The sequence below is a fragment of the Narcine bancroftii genome, chromosome 2, assembly GCF_036971445.1.
Source record: "Narcine bancroftii isolate sNarBan1 chromosome 2, sNarBan1.hap1, whole genome shotgun sequence".
In the NCBI taxonomy this organism is placed as follows: Eukaryota; Metazoa; Chordata; class Chondrichthyes; order Torpediniformes; family Narcinidae; genus Narcine; species Narcine bancroftii.
The window spans coordinates 96,792,364-96,818,835 of record NC_091470.1 but is presented as its reverse complement, the minus strand read 5'-3'; the positions used below and the strand labels follow the sequence as shown (position 1 = coordinate 96,818,835).

Here is a 26,472-nt window from a genome sequence, read left to right as displayed (position 1 = left end):
CTTGCACATCCTCCCCGTGTCTGTGTGGGTTTCCTCCTACCCTTCAAAAACGCCCCGGGGGGGGGGGGTTTAGGTTAATGGGGAGTCAAATAGGTGGCATGGGCTCATGGGCTGAATTGGCCTGTTACCGTGCTGTACATCTAAATTTAATTTTTTTAAAGTGTTAAATTTAAATAAAATGTAATTTAAAATCCGACTCAGTTCCTGCACGTGACTAGTAAAAAAATTTTTTAAATCAAACCAGGACTTCACACCGACCAGGAAGGGATAAAAGTAGCCACAGGAAATCCTGGTCACCTCCACCCTGTAATTGCAGCAGGAAACACAGCCTGTTTCACTGCCAGCTGCCCATCAACACCAGTGTCACTCACCCTTTGACAAGTCCACTTGGCCGTCACAGCCCTCAGTGATTCCAATTCTAACGAATAAGTGATCTAACAATTTGACTTCCCTGTGGAAGAAATGACGCAAGCCAGTGATAAATAATTAAAGAGTTGGGTCAGGAAAATGTATTTGGGGCTAAAAATGTAATTACCATCACAGCAGCTCAATAATAATTCAGCGAGGAAGCATGGGTCTGTGTCAGTCCCACGTCCCATCAACATCTCCCCTCCCCCCAGATTCTACGCCTTAGCGACGCACCAATTAACCAGGCAGACCACAAATGGGGACCCACCCCCCCGATGAAACTAAACCCGAAATGTCCACCATTCTTCGTCTCCTGCTGGTGCAGCTCAATGAAAGATTTCCTCCAGCGGGTTGTAATTAGCTTCAGATTCCAGTATCTCTGACCACCCAATCACAGGGGGTACGTGCCAACTCCGCACCGATGGCGGCTGAAGCCTTGAGGCAGACACTGTTTTACTGAAAAACAAAGGTTTAATGGCCTCCTGCTTCCTCATCTGGTCCAGGTGGCAGCAAGCTGAGAGAAGCCCCAGTGATATTGTCCTCCTCCCTTCATTTACCCTCACCAAACATTTCAGTCTCCCCCAGACTCCACCACTCATCTACACACTGGGAGCAATTTCCAGCAGCCAACGAACCTTCCAAGCCGCACTTCATTGGGAAAGGGCCAGAACACGGAAGGGGAAACCAAGATGGTCAGAGGGAGAACCTGCAAACTCCACGCAGACTGAGTATTGTGCTGCCCTCGAATCTGGCGCTCCTGTCACTCAGCCCAAGATGGAGCAACACCAATTCAATGCTGTTAAAAAGGGCATCTCCAATCATCTTCTGGAGGTCAAAAGAAATAAACTCCTGTCCATTACAACAATCTCTTACTCAATGTCACCAAAACCAAGAAGCTGATTGTGGACTTTAGGAAGGGAAAACCAGAGGTGTATGATCCAGTGATGATTGGGAGGATCAGAGGTGGAGCGGGTAAGCACATTTAAATTGGTGGGAGTCACTATCTTGGAGGACCTTTCCTGGACCCAATGGCATAATGAAGAAAGGTTTGGTAATGACATCAAAATCCTTGGCAAACTTCTACAGACGTGCAGTGGAGAGTGTGCTGACCAGCTGCATCACGGCCTGGTATGGGGGCACCAATACCCCTGAACAGAAAACCCTGAAAAAGGTAGTGGACACACCCTGGTACATCACTGGTAAAACTCTTCCCACCATCGAGAAAATCTCAATGCCATGCTGTCATCAGAGCACAGCAACAATCATCAAGGATCCACATCACCCAACACACACTCTTGTGACAGAATATATATGTTTTTGGGAGATAAACTGGGGCAGGTATTTTTGTGTAGGTCACATACAAACACTTTAAAACAGATTTTATTTAAAATACTGGAGCTAGACATATCGGGGCCAACCACCTTTGCAAAAGCTTTGGAGAGTGCTCAAGAGCTTCACTAATGGATTGTTGTTTACAAAAAGGCAACAGATGAAAGAGCTCGTCGGAGCCACAGATTGTCAGGCGGGGAACTTGCTGTTCTAAGAGGGTCATGTGGTTTTGCAAGCAGAGAGAATAAAACAGGCTTTCTCTCAGAGAGAGAGAGAGAGAGAGAGAGAGAGAGAGAGAGAGAGAGAGAGAGAGAGAGAGAGAGAAAGATTAGTTCTGCAGTTTTACAGTCAGCAGCAGCAACTGGGACTGGAACAGGACAAGCTGGCAAGCTTATGGAAAACCCCATTTGGAAGATGGGTTGTCAGTGCTTAGTTCAGCCTGGTCAACACCCTTGTGGTTCATGCAGGAAGAGAGGACTGGCGGTATAATGTTTCACTTGAAATAAGAGAAACAAAAAGGCACTCTGTGGTAACCTGAAAGAAAAAGGTTATCATCTGGAAAACCCTGAAGGGGCAAGTTTCTTCAGCAAGACACTGAAGTGGCTGATCTGAAAGAATCAGTTGTGGGTGTCCAACGAGCAACAAATCTCTCTCTCTGAAAACTGACAAGAACCTTCCTGAGTGGTAACCATTTACCTTTCAAGCACCAAAGCTTGGTGAAGTTCATAAATGTTAAATTCTGTGCACAGTATAAGAATTGCCTGCAACCAGTGAACTTGGAGGAATGAGAAGTGAGATTGGACTGTGAACCAAAGAACTTTCCTGAACATTACATTACATACACATGTGCTTAGAATTAGAAGGGGGTTAAGTTAGGTTAGTTAAGTCAATAGTGATAAGTTAAAGTGTGATTCTGTTTTCATGTTTAAAGATAATTAAAAGCAACTTTTGTTTAAGTAACCATTTGTCTTGGTGAATATCTGGGTTTTGGGGTCCTATGGGCTTGTAACATTCTGTTCCTGCTGAAGGCATCAGGAAAGGTGTAGGTGCCACAAAACTGCACCAGCAGGTTCAGGAACAGCTGCTACCTCTCCACCATCAGGCTCCACAACAACAAACTCAATCAAGGATTGAGGATTCATACTTTGCACATTATTTATTATTGAATATTTATTTTCTGTATTGCACACTCAGTTTGTTTACATTTCTTTCTTTGCATTTCTCTCTTCTCTTTTCCCGAGTACCGAAAAGTCAATTTTGCCTGTCCTGCAGGAAAAAGAAACTCAAGATTTTATGTGATGTCATTTATGTATTCTGACAATAAATCTGAACTTTGAACCTTTTTTGACCAACGTGAAGACAAATCCAAAAAACGTCCTTCTATGTTGTGGATTTTCTTGGATTTTGCTCTGTTCCCTGAAGGTCTAGAGGGTACTGTCTGAGTGCGACCATGCCCTGGTAATAGGACAGTATTTGCAGAGTGTAGCCTCACAGCTCACATCGTAGGAAAGGCAGATGAGCTTAGAGCGTGGATTGGCACATGGAATTATGACAGTGTGCCCATTAGTGGAACATGGTTGCAGAAGGGGCAAGACTGGCAGCTCAATGTTCCACCGTTCGATGTTTTCAGTTGCGGTAGAGCGGGAAGAATGAAAGGGAAAGGGGGTGGAACTGCTCGTCAGGGAAAATATCATAGCTGAACTCAGACTGGACAGACTAGAGGACTCGTCTACTGAGGCTTCATGGGTGGATCAGATGAACCAGAAATGTATGACCACATTAAGGGGATCGCATTATAAATAGACACCCAATAGTCAGTGAGAATTGGAGGAGTAAATCTGCAGGGAGACAGCAGCGGGAAACATAAAAGTTGTGATCATCGGAGATTTTAAACTTTCCACATACTGTAAAAGGGTTGGATGGCTTAGTTTGTCAAATGTGTTCAGGAAAATTTTATAAATCAATATATTGAGGTACCAACTACAGAGCAACACTGGATCTCCTATTAGGGAACAATATCGGACAGGTGACAGAAGAATGTGTAGGGGAAACGTTTGGGCCCAGTGATCATTATGCCATTAGTTTCAAGATAATTATGAGATTCTAAATTGGAGTGAAGCCAATTTTAAGGAAATGAGGATCTCAAAAGTGTGGATTGGGAGAAGTTGTTTTCAGGCATGGATGTGCGAGGCAAGTGGAAAGAAAGAGGTTATCATCTGGAAAACCCTTATGGGGCAAGTTTCTTCAGCAAGACACTGAAGTGGCTGATCTGAAAGAATCAGTTGTGAGTGTCCAACGAGCAACAAATCTCTCTCTGAAAACCGACAAGAACCTTACCTTTCAAGCACCAAAGCCTGGTGAAATTCATAAATATTAAATTCTGTGCACAGTATAAGAATTGCCTGCAACCAGTGAACTTGGAGGAGTGAGAACTGAGATTAGACTGTAAATCAAAGAACTTTTTTGAACTTACACACATTACATACACATGTGCTTAGAATTAGAAGGGGGTTAAGTTAGGTTAATAGTAATAAGTTTCATGTTTAAAGATAAATAAAAGCAACTTTTGTTTAAGTAACCGTTTGTTTTTGCTGAAGTTCTATTGGTGCTGGGTTTTGGGGTCCTCTGAATTACTGAAATGGTGAATGTTTGCTCAATTTTAACATCTACAAAAAATTTAGACAGCTACATGGGTGGGAGGTGTACAGAGGGGTACAGAAGCTTGAAGGACAAACTTAGCTGACTGGTGCACCAGCAACAACCTCATACTCTCTGTCACTAAAACCAAGGAGTTGATCATTGACTTCAGGAAGGGAAAGCTAGAGATGTACGATCCAGTGATTGTTGGGGGATCAGACGTGGAGAGAATGAGCAAATTTAAGTTTTGGGGAGTCACTATCTCAGAGGATCTTTTCTGGACCCAACACACATAAGGCATCGTGAAGAAAGTACGTCAGTGCCTCTACTTCCTCAGGAGTTTGCAGAGGTTTGGTACAACTCCAGAAACCCTGGAAAATGTTTATGGATGCATGGTGGAAAGAGTGCTGTGTGGTTGCATCACTCTCTGGTATAGGGACAACAATACCCCTGAGCGCAAAGCCCTGCAAAAGGTAGTGGACACAGCCCAGGACATCACAGGCAAAACCCTACCCACTATTGAGAACATCTACAGGGAACGTTGGCATCGGAGAGCAGCAGCAATCATCAAGGACCCACACCACCCAGCACACGCTCCGTTCTCATCAGGAAAGAGCTCTAGGTACCACAAGACTCGCACCACCAGGTTCAGGAACAGCTGCTCCCCCTCCACCATCAGACTCCTCAACCACAAACTCAATCAGGGACTCATTTAAGGACTCTTGCTTTTGCACTTTATTGATTGATTTTTGTTCTCTCTGTCTCGCAGTCAGTTTGTTTACATTTCTTTATTTGTTTACATGTGAACATTGAATCAGGTTTTTTTTTGCAAGACCAATAAGTGGTAATTCAGCCTCGCCCGCAGGAAAAAGAATCTCAGGGTTGTATGTGATGCTTTGTATGTACTCTGACAATAAATCTGAAATCTGAATGGGTGCAGCTCAGAAGGAAACGACAGATTAATAATATGGCACAGACTAGAAGGGCCAAAGGATGAAGAGGTGGCCAATGCCACTCGCTGCTGGGTGACTCTCCCAAAGTGTCTCCCTACCTGCCCGGTAAGAGGCTTTATCTTTATTAGTATACTATTAACTAGGTTGGCATGGCTTTATCTGTAAACTTAGCATAGTGGCCAGCGCTCACAAACGGGGTTCAAATTTAAAGGAAGGTGCGTCAAGGGCCTGACCGGGACACGTGTGAAGGTGTGCCAGGTTGCGGTGAGGGTCTGACCAGGACGCTAGGATGAAGAGCTGGTCTATGAGCTATGAGTTGGTCTATGGTGTAAGAGCTGGGGTGGCTCTCCCAAAGAGTCTCCCTATCGCTGCCTAGTAAGAGTCTATATTGATTAGTATTAGGTATATAAGTAAGGCTTTATCTGTAAACTTGGGGGTGGGGGTGTGGGGAGGGTGTACCAGTGACTGGGGTTCAAATATAAATTTTGTAAGTTACAGGGATTACTTTATTAAAGTTAACTTTACATAATTAAAGACAATACTGATTTTTTTTTCATTTTGCACTGTCTTTTAAACAGTGCATTCTTAATGCAGGTGTAGGAGTTAGGCATTGGAAGAGCGAGTTTCACTCAACTGGAAAATTCACATTTCCGGCATCCGCGATATCCGCAGGAGCCAGGTAATGGAGATTTTACTGCAGCAATATTACACAAAATTTCCTTCAGTCTACCGTTAAGACAGACAAAGATTTGTCATCAGCGGAAATTGCTCGACACCCTTCACACTCAGAGAAAGAAAAGCAATAGAGAATCCCCCCAGGGACTGTGGATTCGCCTCCAGTGCTCCGCAGCCCCTGCTGCCACACAGACTCCAGTCCAAACCATGGGCAACCCGAGCTACAGATCCAAACCTTCAGGACTCCTTCAACAGTCTCGGCACCCTGTCGCATCCCAGCTCCAATGCCAGCCAGTCTCGTGCCACTCCACAGCAGTCCGCAGCCTAGTGTGAATCCCTTGACCACAGCCCACAACCTGCATCACCAACTCCCTGATGCCTGTGTTCTTCAGCTGCAGAACCCCTCACTGGTCCGCCACTGTGGTCACCATCCCAAGGGTTGATTCATCCACTTCTCCTCAAATCGTGAGAGGGGAGTAATCTTGTTTTCTGGTGTCCTGCACTGGTCTTCTGCTTCCCCAGAGCCTACAACCCCTCGTGCCCACTGCCGATCATAAGCGCTGCCATCCTGGGCCCAGACCCTGCTATCACCCTGACCCTGACCCTGTCAGCTCCTTTTACAGGACGTTTAAAGCCTGAATGGAGCTGACGGCAGTCGGACTGGGCAGTAGGACCCTTCAGGGGAACACTGTATTTCCGTTCCCCGCTCTCCACTGCTCCGCAGCAGTTACAGCAGGACCTGAGTGCTTAGAGACTGCCATTCATCAATATTTCTAAACGCACTACCCAGTTACGTGAAATTTCTACCCCTATATGACTTCCCAAAATGCATCATCTCAGATTTGTTGGGTTAGATTCCATCTATTAACGTGCCACTTGACTTTCCATCTCTATCACTGATCAAGCAGGAGGAGCATTCAAGAAGGCACCACGTGTGGGCAACACACAGAACGTGACAAAGATGGACCACCTCTCCAACCACCCACCTGTGTCCACTCTCTCCCGAGACACTGCCTGCACTTGTCAATTTTGCAGTTTCCATACTCAACCACCTCAAAACTTCCTCAATCCAGAAGGGTGGTGGATCCCAGAGTAGAAATTTTTCAGGAATTGGCCTATCATTCAGTTAGATCGTGGATGGATGTCCTGTCCTGGTCTCCATACTAAGACATGCTGCCACACAGGACTCCCAAATACGTGGGGTAGCTTGATGTCACCACATGGAGAGCCCAGATATGACCAAGCACCCTGACACCCTGGAACAAAGGGCACCCTGAAAAGCTGAATCAGCCTGGCATCCTATGACAGGAACACCATGTTGGGTTGTATGGCCTGGCACTTGGACCAAGGGGCACCCTCCCACGGGGAATCATCCTGTCACCCATTGGTAATTACCCATGACCCAAGAGAACCTTGCCACGGGTAATCACCCTGTCACACAGGGGCACCCAGTGACCCAGGAGCACCCTGCCATGGTAATCACCCACTGACCCAGAGGCACCCTGATACCCAGGGCTATCCCGGGGGTTCGATGCGACGCCCCTCCCGACGCGTAGCCGGGAAGCGAGAGCGGCCGGGCAGGCGCAGGCCTGCGGATGGGAGCCTCGCCGCTTACCGGAGACGTGCCGCCGGGATCCTCCTGTGGCTGGTCGGCAGGTCGGGGCCTGGGATCCTCCTGTGCCGGCCCGGGCGGGGGTGCCGGCAGCTTGGGGCCTGGGATCTTCCTGTGCCGGCGACTAACCCTGTATCAACTTCACCCGAACTCCCGACTTCCGGGTTCCGTGCGGGCAGGCCGGTCACGTGGCCCCCGGGTCAGGCAAGCGACTAAACCCAGCATATCCCGGAATACCAGGGGAGTTAAACCACAGCCAACAGCCTCGGAGTCATGAAACAAACCTGAAAAGCAAAAAAACTGGCAATCTGCAGTAAATCATACAGCACAGAAGCAGGCCCTTCAGCCCCACATCATGGTATCCCCTTTGCCCTTCTGCACATCCTATGTGTCAACCTTAGGTCTGCATTCTCCAGTGATTCCCCATCCTAATGCCTGCCTCAATGCCCCATAGTGACTGTATCTGAGGGTTACGGGGTAGGGAAGGTTTAGTACTTTTTTTAAAATGTGTTGGCACAACATCCAGGGCTGAAGGCCTGCACTGCGCTGTAGTGTTCTATGAATCCAGTCGGAGTAAACACTTTTGTGGAAGTAGAGAAGCGATCTCCCAGTCTGTGTCCTGTCTCCCCGACGTAGAGGAGGCCACAACGGGAGAACCAGTCGCAGTGGACAACCCCTGCAGATTCACAAGTGAAGTTCTCCATGTATCTGTGTGGGTTTCCTGTGGGAGCTCCGGTTTCCTCCCACCATTTAAAACCGTACTGGGGTTTTAAGTTAGTGGGGTGTAAATTGGACGTGGGCCGAAATGGCCTGTGGCCGTGGTGTAGGTCTAAATTTAAATTTATAACATTACAGCGCTCTGTGTGGAAATGAGTGCCGCTCCCTGACGGAGCACACATTCAGCTTCGGAGATCAAGGAGAAAGCAGCTGGTGTGAGACCGAGGGGAAAGTGACAGGTGACAAGGTCCAGGAAGTGAAGGAAGTGTCCCCCGTACGAAGTGACGACATGGTCAGCAGGGAATATTCCACTGAAGGTCAATATGAATCACTGCTTCACATGGAAAGAGGGGGCAATGATGCACTGAAAGGTTTGGCTCATTTATATCCAGGCTATGCCACCGTGACAGAGGTGCACCAAAGAAGAGGAACAAGGACTGCCTAAAGAGATCTCTTGGTGCCTGCCACATTGACCACCGCCAGTGGGCTGATATCGCCTCAAACCGTGCATCTTGGCGCCTCACAGTTCGGCGGGCAACAACCTCCTTTGAAGAAGACCGCAAAGCCCACCTCACTGACAAAAGACAAAGGAGGAAAAACCCAACACTCAACCCCAACCAACCAATTTTCCTTTGCATCCGCTGCAACCGTGTCTGCCTGTCCCACATCGGACTTGTCAGCCACAAACGAGCCTGCAGCTGACGTGGACATTACCCCTCCATAAATCTTCGTCAGCGAAGCCAAGCCAAAGAAAAAAACACCTTCCATTCAATGTCACCAGCTTGTAAACAGAATCAAGGATTTTGGGCTAATGCAGACAGTAACATTGAGGAAAAGATCATCATGTTCTTTCTGAATGGTGGAACAGGCAAGAGGGGCTAAATGGCCCCCTTCTACTGCTGAAGTGTTATAAAGGCCCTTCAACCCATTGGGTCTGTGCTGACCATCAAGTTCTAATCCTTTTTTTAAAATTTTCCCCATAAATTTTCCCTGTATTCCCATAAACTCCCACTGAATTCTACCCCACACCCACACAACAGGCCAATTCACAACGACCATTCGCCAGAGCTTTTGCTTGCAAGGGGAGCATGCAAACTCCACACACACACACACACACACACACACACACACACACACACACACACACACACACACACACACACACACACACACACACACACACACACACAGAGCACCTAAGGTCGGGATTGAACTGGGGTCACTGGAGCTGGGAGGCAGCGGCTGTACCAGCCGTCAACACCGTGTGGCCCTCTTGATGTCCCAAGTCCGAATGGCCCTTGGCTGGCTGGCACACTTCAAACCCACGCACACTGCGGGTTGCTGGCAACTTGAGGTCAAAGGACTCACACCAGACTGTGGGCTGCTGGCGACAGGCTCATGGGAACCCAGTATCGGAACTGGGATTCGAGTGGGTGCTGAGGGCAAGTGGAATCCTGCCCTCCTCCAGCCCTGCCTGCCTCAACTAATCTGATTTTAACTCTAAGCTCCGGAATTCTTTTTTTTAGAATTTTTTATTTTTGATTTTTTCAAGACTCACACAAATCCAGAACAGCAATACAATCTTTCTCAACATTCAGAGTGTATTTTTCCCCCCCGCCCACCCCTCTCACTTCCCTCCTCTACCCTAATGGATGTAACTACATCTGTGCCTAGATGCTTCAGATAAGGCTGCCGTACCCATGTGGTGGAACACGGTCCTCACTGGGCAGGCTGGCCCACCTTCTGTACCTGTACCCCCCTTTAAGATCCCTAATAAAGGCCGAGAGCCCTAGTCTCCTCCTTCATACCTCCCTTGGACGTGAGCCAGCAGCATGTAGAGGCATGTCTGGGTCTTCTGATTAATAAAGCCTTAGATTGCTTTGTGTTTGTGAGTGGTCATTGATCGCGCTACACCCCAACGAATGTGTCATATTCCCTCCTTAAAAAGTACGTGATTTTCTCCAGGGGAATGCAACTCTGCATTTCTGTATTCCATCGTGTAATATTTAGTTGGGAGTCGGAGGTCCACATGACCGCTATGCACTTCCTGGCTTCTGCCAAGGCGACCTTCACTGTTACAGAGTTCTATGGCCTATGTGTTATGTAGTTTTATGTTAAAAAGTGACAGTTTACCTTAGAGAGCCACGGTGAAGGTGGATTGCTGAGAAAGTGGGAGACGGACTGATCATGTGCAGAAAATGATCTAAAAATTTCTGGACTTGGACGATAAATCTATGGAGTGGAAGAAGGCCTAGAGCATGAGTCATGGTCTGGCGGACAGTTTAGAACGTTGGGATTTCATAAAGGATGAACATTGTGAAGGCAGCCAGAAGGATCCAGACCAAGCCATTGGTTCCTCTCTCTGCAAGCAACACAAGAATCAGAGAGCCCATGAGTTGTTGGTGTTGTACACCACCCTTAAAGCAGGAGGCTCCACTGGACACACTCACCCACAGCTGGGGAGAGGCCTGGGGGAAACTGGTGGTGTACAAAGTGCCAGGGCAGCAAGGAGTGGCATGACCTTCAGTATGGAGGAGAAACAGGTGGAGATCTGGGGGGGAAGGGATGAGCGGGATCTTGGTATGAAATGGTTAACAGCAGACTCCAAGGGCTCTGGAAACATCCACTCTCTTCCCCAGCCCCACCCCCATTCATGCCCCCTTATTTTTTTTTAATATTTAACTTTTGATTTTCCATTATTAAACCAGGAGAACACATCATTGACTGTTACAGAGCATATCAGTACCTTTCATCAATCTACTATATATATGATGTTTCTCCTTCCCCCATTCCCAACGCCCCCCCCCCCCCACCAGAGAGTGAAGGAAAAGTAGAGAAAGAAAAAATGAGAAAAGAAAGAGGCTGGGTGTGGCATCAATGAATCCACAGAAGCTGTGGAGCCACCCCCTTCTAGAGCTACTCTTCTTGATCCACCTGTCGGTGAATCTCTACATCTTTTTGTTGGGGTGCGGCTACAGTCGTGCTCCCAGATACAGTTGCCATATTTGAACAAAGATGCTGTGTCATTTTCAAAGATTATAATTTAATTTAAAATTAGACGTAATTTTTTTTCCTCGGTAATCCACTTACTGATATGAAGAGGGGAGTCAGACTTCCAGAGTTTTTTTGTTGCTATGGCCAAAGATATAACTATGAATTGAATTTGGAATTTGGTTAATTTGTAGCTTATAAGGTTCCCTCGTCATGCCCCCTTCTGATCCAGAATGTTTCAGAAGAATCAGAATTTATTGCCATGAACAAGTCAGGAAACTCATTGTTTTACAACAGCGTCACAGAGCAAACGTTCATATAAACCACCTTACAACAATAAATAAAGAATAGGACACAAAACAAAGGACGGCAGTGTCTTTGGCTCACTGATCATTCAAGAATCTAATGCCAGCGGGGAAGAATCTGTCCTTGTGCCATTGAGCGCCCGTCTTCAGGCTCCAGCATCCTCCGTTGCACACTTGGGAGTCTGGAGCCTGCACGGGGAGTGGCTAATCTCGACTCGGAGGGCAGATGGTAGGGAAAAGGAGACTGGCCAGTGCATCAGCTCCTGAACCAGAATAGAAAGACCGATGACAACACTGCCGACAATGACCAAGGCAAAGGAGCAGGAAGTTGCTGAGCAGGGGTGTGGCATGAATGAGATCAGAGGAAAGGCACTGACCATCTGCAGCTAGGTTACAGTGATGCAGATTGTGCCTTCTTCCTTTGCCACATGGAGTTCACACACTCCCAGGGTGCTTGCACCGACCGGCTTCCCTTTTTATTTGAGTCACCCACACGGTTCTCTACATTCTCATTGCTATCAGCTTCATCAGCACAGAAGTAAACAGGGGGAGGAGGGATGGCTCTCTGAATGGAGAGGGAAGGGGGTGGAGAGCTGAGGGAAAGAAGACAGGGGAAGGGAAAGGAGGGAGAAGGGAGAGCAAGTTAGCAGAAACCAGAGAAGTCAATGCCATTTGGCTGGAGAGTGACCAGATGGAAAATCAGGTGGTGTTCCTCCAATTTATGGCTGGTCTTGATGTGATAAGGTTTTTCCATGAGGTGTGGTTGATATCTGAAACTCAGATTCAGTAATATGTCCCTAATTTTGTCATGGAGCCATATTTGTCCCTGAGCGAGAGCAGGATCTTCCAGAGACCGAAGGTTTCTGTCATTAATACCTGGAACTCACTGCCTGGGGAAATTGTGGTGGTCCTATTATATGGGGTGCACATTTGTGACCTTCTCCACACCACAGGCAGCTAAGGAAAGCACCTAGAACTGCAAGAGACCTGACAGACGGAGGGTTCGGAACACAAGTCCAAACCAGTGGTTAACAGAGGGTAGTGGAGCAAGAAAGTGGCTGGTCCAGGTTGGGAATCATCACCATCACCCCCGGGTGGGACCAATGACTCACTTGTCTCAGGAAGTTAAATCAAGGTCCTGAAATCTCTAGGCCCTTCCAACAATCCTCCAAACCAGCCCCTCCCCATTACACCAATCGATGCTGCAAGAGGTGGAACCCCTGTCGCACGGCTCCAGTGACACTCCACGGATGTTGGCTGGTCCTGCGTGTGTTGCTCCAGATTTCCAGCATCTGCCGTCTCTCTTGTTTATCTCCTCAGGGAGCTTGTACGAGTGGATCCAGTGTTAATGTCTGGAACCAGGGTCACTCCAGGGACTGTCTGACTACCTGCAGTCCAATCTACCGACTAACCTTCCCAAAACCAACGCGCTGAGCTTTTTAATTGCCCAGCGCGTGTTTCCAGCTCTCCACGTTGGTGGAGAGAAATTTAACAGTCACATTCGAGCCCATGGACATCTTGCCCGTGGTTCCTGTGCTTTGATAGTTGTCAAGTTGCTTAGTGGAATCCCAGCACTACTACAGCTCCAAGCAGCTGTCAAATCCCCCACAATAGGTTCAGTCCTGTTCTCAGTCAAAATAAAATTGTCCAAGTTCCATAACAGTGCTCATTCCAGACAGAAGGAACTTAGAACATAAGAAGCAGGAGCAGGAGTTGGCCATCTGGCCCGTCGATCCTGCTCTGCCTTTCAACAAGGTTGTAATGAAATGGTTGTATGTACAGTCTGGCCCGCCCTCCTGATGACATCCTCTCCTCAACTCCTCCCTGGAATCCTCCCATGTGACCCAAGCCATAAAGGTCGAGTCCCCTCTTCCTCCCCTCATTTCCCTAGCCTTGACCTGTGTAATAAAGCCTATCATTCCCTTTAGTCTTTGACTCTGTGATTATTGGGGCAACTGGTAGCACCCAACAATTTATTACACAAGATTTTGAAGGTCTCCAGTAATGGTGAAGTTGCTGCACCCCGATCAGCTAGAGGTATACCCCCAAATCCCGGGTGCATCTGTACTCTTCAAACAGTGGGTGAACTGTTTTAATACTTTCCTCAACGCTGCCGCTGAAGTGGTTGATTCCAACAAGAAGAAGCTGAAGGTCCTACAGGCTCGAGTCGGCCAGAGGGCTTTCCAGGCCATCCAAAGCACCAATGAGGTGCTGTACAAGCCAAAGGTGAACAAAGTCTACTCCCGTTACTTGCTGGCATCCCAAAAACAACAGCCTGGTGAGTCCGCTGAAGAATTCATCCGATCCTTGGTCACACTGGGAAAAGTCTGTTTGGGGAACCCCCACGGCCACAATATCGTTGACCCAGTGTGAGGAAGATCTGGTCCGAGACACCTGTGTGCAGGGATTGAGGTTGGATTATATCCGACAACGTCTCCTCGAGGAGGATCAACTCCCGCTAAAATGGGCGATCCACCTGATCAGAATTCTAGACTCAGCCCAGCGCCACGCAGAATCAATCGCGAGCAGAAGTGGACCTACCACGTACATTCTGCCACAAGAGCCGCCATCCTGGGACTCAGCATTGGGGGTTACCGACCCGACCACCACTGCGGTGACTCCGTCGGCATCGTCGAGATGCAACTTCTGCGGGCAGGCTAGGCACTCGAGATGCCGCTGCCCTGCGAAAGGAGCCACGTGCTTGGTCTGTGGGAAGAAGGACCATTACCAGAAAGTCTGTAGGTCAAGAACCCTGTCCAGGAGCAGCGCGGTGTGTGTGCCCGAGGAACTCCCGGTACCCACCGATGACATCATTTCCACCCGCCACGACTCCACTTCCCCCTTCTTCTCCGACGAGGACAGCGTGGTCAACATGGAGGTCACCATCTTGGGCGGGTCTCCCCACTGATGAGGAGGAGGAGGAGATGCCTGTCCTGGCATCAGTAACCCTTAACCAAACCAGCTCTCACCCAATCTCCAACTCCATGATGCAGATCGAGATGAATGGGCATAAGACGAACTGCATCTTTGACAGGGGCAGTACCGAAAGCTTTGTCCATCCCGACGTGGTCCATGGACTCTCCTTTCTTGTCAGGCCGATGACCGGATCAATATCAATGGCAGCGAAGGACCGACAAACTTGTATCCAGGGGTACTGTGTAGCGTCTCTAACAGTGTGGGGGGGGGAATTTTACAATGATTTTGTATTATTGATCATGCCCAAGCTCTGCACACTGCTCCTCCTGGGCCTCGACTTCCAGAGTCAGTTCAGGAGTGTGACAATGGCGTTTGGGGCCCCCCCAACTGCCGCTGACTGTTCACAACACCCAACTCTCGGATCCCACCCCCAACCATGCACCCAGTTTCCGGCACAGTCCTGTAATCTCACCACCTTACAGGTGGCCCCTCCATCATTAATCGCGAACCTCACCCCGGACTGTAAGCAGATCGCCACCAAGAGTAGGCGCTACAGCACTGAGGATATGGACTTCATCTGGGTTCCGGCAAAGGGGATCATTGCCCCAAGCTCCAGCCCCTGAAGAGTGCAGATCCTTGTGGTCAGAGGGGCAGACAAGCCCTGGATGGTGATCGACTATAGTCAGACCATCAACCGCTTCGCCCAATTGGACGCATACCTGCTACCCCGCATAGCCGACTTGGTCAATAAGGTCACGCGATATAGAGTTTTTTCAACCAATGACCTTAAGTCGGCTTACCACTAGCTCCCCCTTCTCCTGAGCGACCGAATCTACATGAGATTCCAGGCCGACAGCAAACTTTTCCACTTCCTGCAGGTGCCTTTTGGTGTGACTAACGGTGTCTCTGCTTTTCAGAGGGTGATGGATTGGATGGTGGAGGAGCACAACCTGACGGCAACGTTCCCATATCTCGACAATGTCATTACCTGTGGCCACGACCAGCAGGACCACGATGCTAATCTCACCAAGTTCTTACGTACAGCCAAGTCCCTCAACTTGACGTACAATAAGGACAAGTGGGTGTTTAATAAAGATCGCCTGGCTCTTCTTGGATGCATCATGGCACATGGTGCCATTGCCCCGGACCCTGACCGCATGCGTCCCCTCATGGAGCTCCCAGTCTCAAACACCCTGAAGGCGCTGAAGAGGTGCCTGGAGCTGTTTTCCTACTACGTACAATGGGTGCCCAATTACACTGAAAAAGCCCACCCCCTGATTAAGTCCTCAACCTCCCCGTTATCGGCGGAAGCCCAGCCTGTGTTTCACCAGATCTAAGGAGACATCGCAAAGGCCACGATGCACGCTGCGGATGAATCCATCCCCTTCCAGGTGGAGAGCGATGCCTCAGACTTTGCACTGGCTGCCATACTTAACCAGGCAGGCAGGCCGGTAGCATTTTTCTCCCGCACCCTGCACGGTCCTGAACTCCGTCACTCTTCCGTCGAGAAGGAGGCACAAGCGATCGTTGAGGCAGTGAGCCACTGGTGACATTACTTGGCTAGTAAGATTTATCCTGCTGACCGACCAGAGGGCAGTGGCCTTCATGTTTAATACAAAACAGCAGGGTAAAATAAAAAATGTCAAGATTCTTAGGTGGAGGATGAGTTATCCACCTATAATTGTATCGGCCAGGCAAACTCAACGATCCCCCAGATGCCTTATCCTGAGGGATGTACACCAGGATGCATCTCGACTGTCTCCAGGCCCTGCACAACAATCTGTGCCACCCCAGAGTCACAAGGCTGTACCATTTCGTTAAGACTCGAAACCTCCCGTACTCCGTTGAGGACGTCTGGTCCACTACCAGACGCTGCCAGATCTGCGCCAAATGTAAGGCACAGTTCTACCAGCCAGAAAAGGCACACCTCATTAAGGCCACACGCCCCTTCAAACGACTCAGTGTCGATTTCAAGGGCCCCCTCGCAACCTCCAATAGGAACGCCTACTTTCTGACAATGGTGGACAAATTCTCCAGGTTCCCCTTTGCTATTTCCTGCCCGGATATGACCTCAACAATGGTTATTAAGGCGCTGCGCTGCATCTCCACCCTGTTTGGGAACCCTGACTATATTTATTGCGACCGGGGATCCTCAATCATGAGTGAGGAGCTGCGACAATACTTCTTAACCAGAGGCATAGCCACCAGCAGGACCACCAGCTATAACACCAGGGGTAATGGCCAGGTGGAAAGGGAGAATGCCACCATCTGGAAGGCGGTGCTCCTGGCCCTCAGATCTAAGAACATGCCAGTATCCCGCTGGCAGAACACTTTGCCCGAGGCCCTCCACACCATCTGGTCGTTGCTATGCACCGCTACTAACATCACCCTGCATGAACGCCTCTTTGCTTTCCCTCGGAGATCTGCGAACGGTTCATCCATTCCTCCCTGGTTGGCAACTCCAGGGCCGGACCTGCTAAGGAAGCATGTCAGGGGCCATAAGATGGACCCACTGGTAGAAGCGGTGTACCTCATTCACGCCAACCCCCAATACATGTTCGTGAGGTACCCTGATGGCTACAAGGACACTGTACAGATCTGAGACCTGCCGAGGGCCTGAGACCCCGAAATGGCCCTGCCAGCCACCAACCAGTCTGCGGATTGGATCACACTGCACAGAAGCATAATCCTGGAGTCTGAGCCACCTGCCTCGCCTCTGGACCTCCAGGAACCTACTCCACATGAGGCAGCGGGCATCCAATCCCCCCGGGAGTCCCCCGCAAGCAGCCTGACCCAGATGGTTTCTGCCTCAGACTTTCCCACGACAGCCTCCTCTCTGGAGGAGTGATGCACGGATGATTTTACTCCGGCCCCTCAGCGGTCCGGCAGAAGGAGGAAGTCCCCCTTGCGACTAAACCTCTAGTCGGAGGGAGCGTCCGCCTGTCCGTCCATTTTTCCCTCCCTTTTTTTTCTCTGATTGTTGCCAGTGGTTTCTATTTAAAAAGAGGGGGTGAATATAATGATATGGTTGTATGTACAGACTGGCCCACCCTCCTGATGACATCCTCTCCTAGACTCCTCCCTGGACTCCACCCATGTGACCCAGGCCATAAAGGTCGACGCCCCTCTTCCTCTCCTCATTTTCCCTAGCCTTGACCCGAGCCAGCAGTCTCGTGTGTAATAAAGCCTATCATTCCCCTCAGTCTTTGTCTCTGTAATTATTGGGGCAACTGGTAGTGCCCAACAGAGGTTTTGGCTGATCTGATGATCAGCTCATCTCCATCTACCTGCCATTTTCCCCATATCCTTTAATTCCCCTACTATGTAAAAATCTATCCAACCTTGTCATAAATATATTTACTGAGGTCGTCTCCACTGCTTCAATGGGCAGTGAATTCCACAGATACACCACCCTCTGGGAAAAGCAGTTCATCCTCTGGGAAAAGCAGTTCCCCCTCACCTCCGTCCTAAATCTACTACATTGGATCTTGAAGCTATGGCCCCTATTTCTGATCTCCCCCACCAATGGGAACAATTTACCTACCTCTTTCTTATACATTTTATACATTTCTGTAAGAAACCCTCTCATTGTTCTAAACTCCAGCAAGTACAGTCCCAGACAACTCAATCTCTCCTTATCGGCCAACCCCCTCATCTCTGGAATCAACCTGGTGAACCTCAAGATAGAAGAGGAGGAAAGGGCACCAAAGAAACAACAGATGGTCAACCCAGAGGAAGAAGAAGAGGAAGAGTATGGTGAAATAGAAGAAGAAAAGAGAGGCAAGGTAAAGGATATACTTGCTCTTATTAGAGGATACATGGAATCATTTAAAGAATGGCAAACACAGGAATTTAAGGATTTAAGAAAAAGAATAAACAACACAGAGGAGAAAATAATTAAAATGGAGATGACCTTAACAGAAATGGGAAAAAAAATGGACAAGATGGAAGAGCGGGCAGTAGCAGCAGAAATGGAGGTAGAAGACTTAAAAAAGAAATTGGAGAAATCTAATAAAAAAACTAAAGAGACACAAGAACTACTAGCTCAAAAAATAGATACAATGGAAAACCATAACAGAAGAAATAACATAAAGATAGTGGGCCTTAAGGAAGATGAAGAAGGCAAGAATATGAGGGAGTTTATAAAAGAGTGGATCCCTAAGACCCTAGGATGTCCAGAACTACAGCATGAAATGGAAATAGAAAGGGCACATAGAGTATTGGCCTCTAAACCACAACCACAACAAAAACCAAGATCTATTGTAGTAAAATTCCTAAGATATACTACAAGAGAAAAGGTACTGGAGAAGACAATGGAGAAAGTAAGAGAGGGCAACAAACCACTGGAGTATAAAGGGCAAAAAATCTTCATTTATCCAGATATAAGTTTTGAACTCCTAAAGAAGAGAAAAGAGTTCAATACAGCAAAGGCGATTTTATGGAAGAAAGGGTATAAATTTATACTAAAGCATCCAGCGGTATTGAAAATATTTATTCCAGGACAACAAAACAGACTATTCTCGGATCCAGAAGAAGCACGAAAATTTGCAGAACAATTACAAAAATAGACTGAGGGAGGAAGACGGGTAATGAGAGTTAAAATGATCACGACTGATATGTATGTGGGTAAAGACAAAAATAGACTGAGGGATGAAGACGGGTAATGAGAGTAAAAATGATCACGATTGATATGTATGCAGGTAAAGAGGTATAAGAGTGAATAGAGACAATGAGCATACATGAATGTATCTGTACTTAGAGGAAAATATAGATAGTATAGACAAGAATTAATAAGGGAAGGTAATGGAATAGAGAGAATAAGGAGGGAATTAAAAGAGGGACCTTTGTGACATATGAAAAGTGAAATCTTTTCTGGGGGAGGCGGGGTGGGGGGAAATAGCGGTCACTGCAAAATCAGTTGACGCTTGCGAGTGGATTCGCAAATCCAAATGGAGAGGGGAGATGTGGTTGTCCGACAAGGGATAAAGGACAACTCAGGAGGTGAAGGGGAGATTGGGGATAAATAAGATAGAAATAGGAGAATAAGGAAAATGTTAGATGTTGTAGGAATGTTGTCTTATAAAGAGTTGAAAATAAGAAAACAGAAATGGAAAAGGAGGAAAGGTAATGATGGAAAAACGGAAAGAGAAGATAAACAAAATATAAAAGGGCTACGCTGAACTATATGTCTTTAAATATTAATGGAATACATAACCAAATTAAAAGGAAGAAACTACCAAATTTAAATGAATAAATGTATTCCATTAGAAAAAATAACATATTGGTTAAGAAATAACATTGAAATATTCGAACAAGTATAGGAGCCTTACATTAAATACAATAGCGAAAACCTACCGGGGACAAACATTACCTAAGTTGATGGAAGGAGAAGGAAAGAAAAGAATGGACTCAGTAGAATTTCTGGTGTAATTTTGTTGAATGACAACATTGTCTGACTGGCTTAATGCAACCTAGATTGTATACCTAAAATGGATGAGAGGGGGGGGTGGGGGGGTGGTTTGGGAGGAAAGGGGGGGGGGGGAGAAAAAGTCACTGTATATGTGTGAAAAGAAATAGTGTATATCATGGCTAATGTGATTTATGGTGTGAAAAATAAAAAAATTTAAAAAAAAACCTGGTGAACCTCCTCTGCACTGCCTCCAAAGTCACTACATCCTTCCTCAGGTAAGGAGACCAGAAATGCATGCAGTGCCTCAGATGAGGTCTCACCAGGACCTTGTACAGTTGCAATAGAACCTCCCTGCTCTTAAATTCAATCCCTCTAGCAATGAAGGCCAACATTCTATTTGCCTTCTTGACAGCCTACTGCACCTGCAAACCAACCTTCTGCAATTCATGTGCAAGCTCTCCTGAGTCTTTCTGCATAGCAGCAGAGGGTGGTTAATGTTTGCAACTCTCTCTTGAGGACCAGTCACTCATAAAACAAAAGACCAATAGATATATTTTCAGATATTACAGGAAACAAGGGGTTGAGGGTTAGTGCAAGAAAGTGTCACTGAGATGAGGCTCGGCCATAATCTCACCGAATGACAGAACGGGCTTTAAGGGCCATATTCAATGGAGTTCGGGGGTCAGAGCATTGGGGTTATATTGGAGCAGTGCTTGGGGTTGTGGAAGCAGAAGGCATGGTTGAATAGGAAATAACAGTAGAAATGGAGTATGTAAGAGGCAAGAATGGGAGGAGATATCTTATACCATCAGAAGAATGGTGCAGACTAGGGGGGATTTGGAACCAAGGAAAACATTATGATGGGTCTACACTGAGTAAATGTAGGTCGGCTTTTTGTACTGAGGGTAGATGAAATACAAAGCAGAGGACATGGGATAAGGGTGAAAGGGGAAAGGTTTAGGGGAACATTCGGGGGAGTAGTGGGAGTGTGGAACGAGCTGCCAGCTGAGGTAGTGAATGTGGGCTCAATTTTAATTTTTAAGAATTTGGACAGTACATGGATGGGAGGACTATGGTTGGGGTGCAGGTCAGTGGGATGAGGTAGAATATTAGTTCCGCACAGACTAGAAGGCCTGAAGGGCCTGTTTCCATGCTATAATGTTCTAGGTTTCTAAGGGTGAGGGCTTTACAGCTGCAACATTGTAGGGCCACAATCTCTGCAGACAGTTGGCACAGAGAGTTAGAGCAGAAGCTGGAGATATTTCCGCTCTCCCAAAGTATTCCTTGCTCTCTGATGGGCACAGGCAGTTTCTGGACACCAAATGGTGCTCATTCAAACCCCCTGGTTTCTGGTGGAAGCTCGCACTGAGTAACACACACAAGCGGGCAGAACTTTAAGGTGAGAGGAAGGAGTTTTCAAGTTCAAGTCAAGTTTATTGTCGACTGATTTCACAAGTAGTACCCGATGAAACAGGGCTCTCCGGTCCTCGGTACAAAACATGGAGACACACAACCAGACATCTCACATACAAACAATACATCTTCAGGACAAGTATTCATATGTTCAAATAAATATATTTTGTTTTGGAAATACATGTGTCTCAGATGGTTAGTTGTTCAGCATTCTCACTGCTCGTGGTAAGAAGCTGATCTTCAGCCTGGCAGTGCTGGCTGGCTCTAATACTCATGTATCACTTTCCTGATGGGACCAGCTGAAAGGTGCTGTGTGTGGGATGGAAGGGGTCATTAACGGTTTAAAGGTGAGGTTTTTGCTCAGGGAGTGGTTGCTATCTGAAACTCACTGCCTGAAGAGGAGGTGCAATCTGATTGGCCTGTGGTGGTACACCACCGGTCTACTGCAGGGGGCAACCTCTGTATCTGCAGGAGTGTAAGGGGACAGGACAACACATGGCCGGCTGTCAATCAGTCGGCCTGAATGGATCAAGCCCCACCTGGTTAGGGGTTGGGTGTAGATTACCCTCCGGGATATAAGCCTGCGCTGGCCTCCCAAAGCCTCACTCAGAGTTTCTGCAGCTACAGCAGGCCTGGCTCTGTGGAAGTCTTTGTGGATTAAAGCCTGTTGTACAGTCTTTACCTTGTGTGTGTCTGATTCTATCTAACAGCGCTCCACAATTTAATCCACAGAATTTTCCCACGGCTGCCATGGAAAAACTCCTGAGCGCAGGGAGCCTCGCAGTAGACCCATGCCACCCGGAAGCCCAGACAACGCTTCAAGATCTGGCGGCACGTGGTCGAGGCAATCATCGAGGCGCACGAGGGCGACATCCTGGACTCAGATCGGAAGAGACTGGTCCTACTCCGGTCGAAGCTAGGTACCCACGCCTTCCAGGCAACCATAGGCTGCTCCACGTACAAGAGAGCAATGGACACTCTCGAGAACTTGTACATGAATGCGGTCTGTGCAAGGTATCTCTTCAACACCCAAGCCCAGCAACCCGGGGAGACAGCTGAGTCTTACCTGGGACACCTGCGAGAGTTGGCCCAACTGTGTCTGGCACAGAGGCGGTCAAGAGGCAGATCCAGGACACCTACGTCCGAGGGCTACACTCGAGGGCCATCTGGCAGAAGCTGCTGGAAGATAATATCTACACCCTGACCAAGACAGTGGAAGTGGTCCGAACCCTATAAGCTGCAGTCCTGCACATTGAAGCCTTCGATTCCAGGTTCCCCCAGGCTCCCTGATGGCCCTCCCACACTGCAGCTGCAGCCCCAGATCAAGCTGGGGAGGAGAACATCAATGCGGCACCCCTGTAAGTACTGTGGGTCCTGCTGTGAGTCAGACTGACGATCGCGCCGAAACTGCCCGGCTAGGAATCAGTGCTGTTCCCGATGCGGCAAGAAAGGCCACTTTGCTAAAGTGTGCCTCTCAAAACCAACTGACAGCTCAGCGCCCCTCTATGACCTCCCCATCTCCCCCACGGACCCCTCCAAATGCACGTGCCGGGCGACACCATTGTCACCGCTACAACTTCCGCCTTCCCCGACTCCGACAGTGCAGCATCCGGCTCCACCAGCGATGAGCGTCACATGTGCCCCAAGTGCCTGGACCAGTCCCCGCCCTCGCCAGCTCCGCTCGCTGAGAACTACAGTGATGTCACTTCCAGCCCACAGTGTGACGTCACTTCCGGCTGATGTAATGACATCATTGCCGCCAGCCGCGATGACATCACTTCCCCCAGCATAACGAACGCGACTGGGGAAGGAGGCCAGCCACGCAGCGGGCCCCCACGTGCCGCCGCCATCTTGGGCCAGGCAGCAGCTGACACGGATGGCCCCCGATGATGATGAGAACAACGTGGTCAATATGGGTGATGACCAGGCCACCCTACCAATGCTCCCCACGCCTCCGGACACCATCGGCTGCTGCACGCTCCACCCCACAACCAACGTTGACGTGGTCAACATGGGCCATGACCAGGCTGCCCTACCGATGCTCCCCACACCTCTGGACGCCATAAATCACCACACACAACCGGAGAGCAATGACTCCGACCCCGAGACAGTCCTGGCTGCCACCATCCTGACCAGGGTCATCCCTCACGACCTTAAGCGCTCTATGATGGACATGCAAGTCTACAGGCAGGTAACAAAGTGCCTGCTCGACAGTAGCAGCTCTGAGAATTTCATTCACCCAACCGTGGCCCACTCCCTGAGATTAAAAGTCCACCCCAAGGATAAGACTGTTGGTACCCTTGGGTGCTGAGGGGAGACATACACAGGGTTCAGGCTCCTGGTCATGCCCAAACTCTGCGCCCCAGTCCTCCTGGGCCTAGATTTCTAGTGCCACCTGCAGGGTGTCACCCTTGCCTTTGGGTTGCCCCAACATCCACTCACGTTACACAGCACGCCAACCTACCAGCCCCGGCCAACCTGCGGCCTCTCCACACTACGCAACACCCCACCGGCGCTCTTCCCACATCTTACGCTAGACTGCAAGCCAATTGCCGTCAGAAGTAGGCATTATTGCGCCATAGACAGAGACTTCATCAAGGCGGAGGTGCGGCGACTCCTGGCGTAAGGTGTCTTAGAGCCCAGTAACAGCCCTTAGAGAGCCCAAGTCCTGGTGGTCAAAGAGGGAAATAAGCCAGGATGGTCATGGATTACAGCCAGACCATTAACCGGTACACCCAACTGGAGGCCTACCCCCTGCCGAGGATCGCCAACATGGTCAATGAGATAGCCCGCTACCAGGTTTTCTCCATGATCGACCTGAAGTCGGCGTATCACCAAATCCCCATCCACCCGAAGAACAAGGCCTACACCGCCTTCGAGGCAGACGGGCGCCTGTACCGGTTCCACCGGGTTCCCTTTGGGGTCACGAACAGGTATCCATCTTCCAGCGGGAGATGGATCACGTGGTAGACTGGCACAAGCTAAAGGCGACATTCCCGTATCTGGATAACGTCACTATCTGCGGCCGTGACCAGCAGGACCACAATGCTAACCTGGAGAAATTCCTCTAGATGGCCAGGGAGCTGAACCTCACTTACAACAAGGAGAAGTGTGTGTTTAGCACCACCAGCCTCGCCATCCTGGGGTATATTGTGGCCCATGGGGTCGTCGGCCCAGATCCAGAAAGGATCCCCTCCACGCTAAAGGCCCACCGTAGGTGCCTTGGCCTATTCTCCTATTACTCGCAGTGGGCCCCACGCTTCTCAAACAAGGTCCACCCACTGGCCCAAGCTACAACTTTTCCCCTCCCACCCAAGGCGCAGGGAGCCTTCATCCGCATCAGGCAGGACATCGTGGACTCTACGATGCAGGCCGTGGATGAGGACTCCCCCTTCCAGGTGGAGAGTGTTGCCTCCAAGGTAGCCCTTGCTGCTACCCTCAACCAAGGGACCACCCCGTCACTTTCTTCTCTAGGACCCTCCACGGCTCCGAGCTAGGGCATTCCGCCATTGAAAAGGAGGCCCAGGTGATTGTGGAAGTGGTCCGCCACTGGCACCACTACCTGTCCAGCAGGAAATTCACCCTCCTCACGGACAAGCGAGCCATGGCGTTCATGTTTAACACTACCCACAAGAGCAAGATCAAGAATGACAAGATCCTGCGCTGGAGAGTCGAGCTGGCAACCTACAGCTACGACGTCCAGTACCACCCCGGGAAGTTTAACGACTCCCTCAATGCCCTCTCTCAGACCTGTGTGTCTATGCACGACAACAGGCTGCAGGCATTGCATGAGTCCCTGTGCCATTTGGGTGTCACCAGGATTTACCACTTCATTAAGTTACGGAACCTGCCGTATACCATCAGGGACATCAGGGACATGACCGAGGCCTGCCGGATCTGCGCGGAGTGTAAACCCTTTTTCTTCCGCTCGCCCCAGGCCCATGTTGTAAAAGCCACTCGGTCCTTTGAGCGTCTCAGCATGGACTTCAAAGGGCCCCTGCCTTCCACAAACCGAAACGTGTGCTTCCTCACGGTAGCGGACGACTACTCACGCTTCCCTTTCACTATCCCTTGCCTGGACACCTCCACGGCCACCGTCATCAGGGCCCTGGGGCAGATCTTCACCATGTTTGGTTACCCCGTTTTCATCCACAGCGACCGGGGGTCTAGTTTTATGAGTGATGAGCTGCACCAGTACCTGACAGCAAGGGGCATTGCGACCAGTCACACGACGAGTTATAACCCGAAAGGCAATGGGCAAGTGGAACGCAAAAATGGGGTGGTCTGGAAGGAAGTCCTCCTGGCTCTCAAGTCGAAAGGGTGGGCCGTTGAGTACTGGCAGGACTCCCTGCCTGAGGTGCTCCATGCCATTCGGTCACTGCTGTGTACGGCTACCAATGAGACCCCTCATGAACGTCTGTTCTCATTCCCCAGAAAGTCAGCGACTGCAATGTCCCTCCCAGCATGGCTCACATCCTTGGGACCGGTACTCCTGCATAAGCATGTACGGACACACAAGGCCGAAGCCATGGTCAAGCAGGTCTTCCTCCTACATGAGAACCACAACTACGCCAACATTAGGTTCGGCAGTGGCAGGGAGGACACCATCTCAACCAGGGACCTGGCTCCAGCAGGAGCACCCACCACCCCACGGCATCCTTCAGCCTAGGACGACGCCAACTGGGCATACATCCCCATCCCCAGTAGTTATGGGGCGCACAGGACCTCCTTGACCACCAGTAGCTCACTTCAGCACTGGGGGACAAACATGCCCCCCCCACCCATCCAATATGACTCTCATACATCAACCCTGATCCCCTCGCCCACCCCTCCGCACGGCACCACACCAGTCACACAGACCCCTACCACCAGACCCCCACTTCCCCTCCGACCAGTGACCAAGAGCCAGTCCTATGATGGTCACAGAGACCCCGGCGGCTGCCGGATCATCTCAATCTGTAAATATTGTATGCTGTATAGTGGGTAGGATTCCTTGTTACTACCCACCCCCCCAGGACAATTTTAAAGAAGTGGGTGAATGTGGTGGTACACCACCGGCCTACTGCAGGAGGCATCATCTGTACCTGCAGGAGTGTAAGGGAACAG

At 49.2% G+C, this 26,472-nt stretch overlaps 1 protein-coding gene across 4 annotated transcripts in view; it reads right to left on the bottom strand.

Moving 5' to 3' along the window:
• Positions 1-26,472, bottom strand: part of ikbkb (inhibitor of nuclear factor kappa B kinase subunit beta) — a 147,398-nt gene that overhangs the window by 109,349 nt on the left and 11,577 nt on the right. Inside the window, exons 1-2 of one of the 4 annotated variants that reach the window (XM_069917547.1) lie at positions 7,618-7,897; positions 372-451 (exon numbers count right to left, since the gene is read on the bottom strand). The exons of 2 other annotated variants lie outside the window; for them this stretch is intronic. The gene's annotated coding sequence lies outside the window, so the exon portion shown is untranslated. Of the gene's footprint in view, positions 1-371; positions 452-7,617; positions 7,898-26,472 lie in introns of those variants that run through there. One more of the 4 variants, XM_069917546.1, reaches the window with a different exon arrangement.